Source organism: Schistocerca americana, unplaced genomic scaffold (assembly GCF_021461395.2).
Source record: "Schistocerca americana isolate TAMUIC-IGC-003095 unplaced genomic scaffold, iqSchAmer2.1 HiC_scaffold_98, whole genome shotgun sequence".
NCBI classification, from domain to species: domain Eukaryota; kingdom Metazoa; phylum Arthropoda; class Insecta; order Orthoptera; family Acrididae; genus Schistocerca; species Schistocerca americana.
The window spans coordinates 372,501-377,500 of NW_025726763.1; the positions used below are offsets into that span (position 1 = coordinate 372,501).

At 53.2% G+C, this 5,000-nt stretch overlaps 1 non-coding gene across 1 annotated transcript in view; it reads left to right on the forward strand.

The window, feature by feature from the left end:
- Positions 1–3,597: 3,597 nt before the first annotated feature.
- Positions 3,598–5,000, forward strand: part of LOC124593312 — a 1,910-nt gene continuing 507 nt past the window's right edge. The window contains exon 1 of the ribosomal RNA XR_006977959.1: positions 3,598–5,000. This exon is cut by the window's right edge and continues 507 nt beyond it. This is a non-coding gene — a ribosomal RNA (small subunit ribosomal RNA).

Here is a 5,000-nt window from a genome sequence, read left to right on the forward strand (position 1 = left end):
ACCCAACATCACAATACTGCCTCCTGTCACACCACACAAACAATGGCAGGAATGAAAGACACAGGTCTGCCACAAGCATGGAATCAGAGCGCCGCCTGTTATGAGCCAAAGGTGCACCCTGACGTGGCAAATCAGATGATGCCGCAGTCATTTACTTACGATATTCACAATCAACAAACCGGCCCCCCCCCCCCCCAAAACACCTTTCCGTACAACAATGTGTACCTTAACCTAACCCATATTGTGCCTTAACCTAACCCGTATTGTACCTTAACCTAACCCGTATTGCGCCTTAACCTAACCCGTATTGCGCCTTAACCTAACCCGTATTGCGCCTTAACCTAACCCGTATTGCGCCTTAACCTAACCCGTATTGCGCCTTAACCTAACCCGTATTGCGCCTTAACCTAACCCGTATTGCGCCTTAACCTAACCCGTATTGCGCCTTAACCTAACCCGTATTGCGCCTTAACCTAACCCGTATTGCGCCTTAACCTAACCCGTATTGCGCCTTAACCTAACCTATGTTGCGCCTTAACCTAACCTATGTTGCGCCTTAACCTAACCTATGTTGCGCCTTAACCTAACCTATGTTGCGCCTTAACCTAACCTATGTTGCGCCTTAACCTAACCTATGTTGCGCCTTAACCTAACCTATGTTGCGCCTTAACCTAACCTATGTTGCGCCTTAACCTAACCTATGTTGCGCCTTAACCTAACCTATGTTGCGCCTTAGCCTAACCTATGTTGCGCCTTAACCTAACCCATATTGTACCTTAACCTAACCCATGTTGCGCCTTAACCTAACCCATATTGTACCTTAACCTAACCCATATTGTACCTTAACCTAACCCATATTGTACCTTAACCTAACCCATATTGTACCTTAACCTAACCCATATTGTACCTTAACCTAACCCATATTGTACCTTAACCTAACCCATATTGTACCTTAACCTAACCCATATTGTACCTTAACCTAACCCATATTGTACCTTAACCTAACCTATGTTGCGCCTTAACCTAACCTATGTTGCGCCTTAACCTAACCTATGTTGCGCCTTAGCCTAACCTATGTTGCGCCTTAACCTAACCCATATTGTACCTTAACCTAACCCATGTTGCGCCTTAACCTAACCCATATTGTACCTTAACCTAACCCATATTGTACCTTAACCTAACCCATATTGTACCTTAACCTAACCCATATTGTACCTTAACCTAACCCATGTTGTACCTTAACCTAACCCATGTTGTACCTTAACCTAACCCATGTTGCGCCTTAACCTAACCCATGTTGCGCCTTAACCTAACCCATGTTGCGCCTTAACCTAACCTATGTTGCGCCTAAACCTAACCTATGTTGCGCCTAAACCCAACACACGTTGGGCCTAAACCCAACACACGTTGGGCCTAAACCCAACACACGTTGGGCCTTAACCCAACACACGTTGGGCCTTAACCCAACACACGTTGGGCCTTAACCCAACACACGTTGGGCCTTAACCCAACACACGTTGGGCCTTAACCCAACACACGTTGGGCCTTAACCCAACACACGTTGGGCCTTAACCCAACACACGTTGGGCCTTAACCCAACACACGTTGGGCCTTAACCCAACACACGTTGGGCCTTAACCCAACACACGTTGGGCCTTAACCCAACACACGTTGGGCCTTAACCCAACACACGTTGGGCCTTAACCCAACACACGTTGGGCCTTAACCCAACACACGTTGGGCCTTAACCCAACACACGTTGGGCCTTAACCCAACACACGTTGGGCCTTAACCCAACACACGTTGGGCCTTAACCCAACACACGTTGGGCCTTAACCCAACACACGTTGGGCCTTAACCCAACACACGTTGGGCCTTAACCCAACACACGTTGGGCCTTAACCTGCTCTGTAATTGTCATACGACGCGTTAAATTAGTGTAGTGTTGCCTAACTGCAACCCCCGCAATATAGTTTGCTACTCGCACTGCCCGGTCCCCAGAGTATCGCTTCATGTTAAACACCTTGCAGCTATACACTGTAATGCGGATGGCAGCAGGACGTACATGCTCAATGCCCTTCGCAGTTGTTCATTGGCATTCGCATGGCGAAGCACAGCCTACGTTGTGGTACGGCTTGTGTCAACTGTCCGCTGATGTTGTACGTCCAAATCACACACTGTACTGCACATTGGTCCTCATGTACTGAATGATACATCGTGGTACATGTGTGACCGTACCACGACTGCGCCAACAACGGCGAACCATACGGTCCAAATATTGTGCACTCAGCTACGTGTCGTCTCCCTATAAGAGCTGGATTGCAGTATGGTATGCCGTGGATGGCGATCAGCATGAGCCGTCTGTTGATGTAGTGGCGCGTGTTGTCAGACGTAGTCGTCTCTTCTCACACACCGTGATAGCATGGTGCACTGCGTTCCACATCTGCGACATGCGACAGAGGCCGGTTGACAGTCGTTCGCGCAATGGACATCGCATACGTACGGGGGCCACCTTCCACGTGTTCGCGAAGCGTGCACATGTTGTTGCGTGTATGTGGGCAGACATAGTGTGTCGTGACACCTGACACAGGCATGCAACAATCGTTGAATTTGCAAATGGCGATGGACGTCTACGTTTGCTGGTGACGTTACGCAAATGAACAACTGGTAAACCGTTGTGGTGCGGTTGTTCTCGCTAGAGGTGAATCAGTGATGGCGACGATCGGTTGAGCTACCAACCGGTTGTTTCAGCGATACCCACCATGCCCACGAACGTGAATGGCATGTGGGTGTGAAGCGATACGCGGCGGTGGCTGGGTGGGACCGTCCCCGGCCGGTGAGGGGGGGCCTCCCGGCGTGCTGGCCGCGCGGTGCGTGGGCGCACGCGCTACAGCCGGCTGGTGGGGGCGGCCAGTGGCAGGCGCGCCGGCCGACGGAGGCGGCAGGCGGCGCAGCTGCGCGCCGGCGCACCCTGCACGCGGCGCCGTGCGGCCAAAGTAGGTCCTCGCGGGCCCGGTGCGAAGCGCGGTGGACATCTGCAGTGTGCTGGTCCGATTGAGGACTGTGTGCGCTGAGGATGCGCCGCCGCCCGGCGCTCGGCGCCGCGACGCCGTCTGCTGCTCGGTCGCCTCTGCGGTTCTCGCAGGTGGATTGTATCGCAGCTGTGCGGACGTGTTGGCGCGTGCGCTGTGCTGGGAGTGTTCGCTTCGGCACCCAAGTGGGGCTTTTGTCCTTCTGTGGCGCTGGCGTTGGAGCTGCCGGCCACCGTAGGTGGCGCGTGTTGTCTCCCGCCGGCAATGCCACGACAGCACGCTCCCGGGCCTCTGTCGGCAGCGGCAAGCTCAGTTGGGAGCACGGGTGGTCGCACCTAAAGCGTCTACTCGCCAAACTCCGGGCGATTGCGCCTCTCTCGAACCCGACCAAGTACTTAGGACGGCGCTGCGCGCCGCCGGGACCTGAGAGGGTTTCGAGGTGTATTGTGCAGGGGAGCTCAGCCTCCTCCTGTTTGCAGAATAATTGAGCGGACGCTTGCGTGTTCGCGCGGGCCCCCGGGACACACTCCCGGGCGGCCGGCTGCTCAGCTCTAGTTGACGCAGCTCCCTGGTTGATCCTGCCAGTAGTCATATGCTTGTCTCAAAGATTAAGCCATGCATGTCTCAGTACAAGCCGCATTAAGGTGAAACCGCGAATGGCTCATTAAATCAGTTATGGTTCCTTAGATCGTACCCACGTTACTTGGATAACTGTGGTAATTCTAGAGCTAATACATGCAAACAGAGTCCCGACCAGAGATGGAAGGGACGCTTTTATTAGATCAAAACCAATCGGTCGGCTCGTCCGGTCCGTTTGCCTTGGTGACTCTGAATAACTTTGGGCTGATCGCACGGTCCTCGTACCGGCGACGCATCTTTCAAATGTCTGCCTTATCAACTGTCGATGGTAGGTTCTGCGCCTACCATGGTTGTAACGGGTAACGGGGAATCAGGGTTCGATTCCGGAGAGGGAGCCTGAGAAACGGCTACCACATCCAAGGAAGGCAGCAGGCGCGCAAATTACCCACTCCCGGCACGGGGAGGTAGTGACGAAAAATAACGATACGGGACTCATCCGAGGCCCCGTAATCGGAATGAGTACACTTTAAATCCTTTAACGAGTATCTATTGGAGGGCAAGTCTGGTGCCAGCAGCCGCGGTAATTCCAGCTCCAATAGCGTATATTAAAGTTGTTGCGGTTAAAAAGCTCGTAGTTGGATTTGTGTCCCACGCTGTTGGTTCACCGCCCGTCGGTGTTTAACTGGCATGTATCGTGGGACGTCCTGCCGGTGGGGCGAGCTGAAGGCGTGCGACGCGCCTCGTGCGTGCTCGTGCGTCCCGAGGCGGACCCCGTTGCAATCCTACCAGGGTGCTCTTGAGTGAGTGTCTCGGTGGGCCGGCACGTTTACTTTGAACAAATTAGAGTGCTTAAAGCAGGCAAGCCCGCCTGAATACTGTGTGCATGGAATAATGGAATAGGACCTCGGTTCTATTTTGTTGGTTTTCGGAACCCGAGGTAATGATTAATAGGGACAGGCGGGGGCATTCGTATTGCGACGTTAGAGGTGAAATTCTTGGATCGTCGCAAGACGAACAGAAGCGAAAGCATTTGCCAAGTATGTTTTCATTAATCAAGAACGAAAGTTAGAGGTTCGAAGGCGATCAGATACCGCCCTAGTTCTAACCATAAACGATGCCAGCCAGCGATCCGCCGCAGTTCCTCCGATGACTCGGCGGGCAGCCTCCGGGAAACCAAAGCTTTTGGGTTCCGGGGGAAGTATGGTTGCAAAGCTGAAACTTAAAGGAATTGACGGAAGGGCACCACCAGGAGTGGAGCCTGCGGCTTAATTTGACTCAACACGGGAAACCTCACCAGGCCCGGACACCGGAAGGATTGACAGATTGATAGCTCTTTCTTGATTCGGTGGGTGGTGGTGCATGGCCGTTCTTAGTTGGTGGAGCGATTTG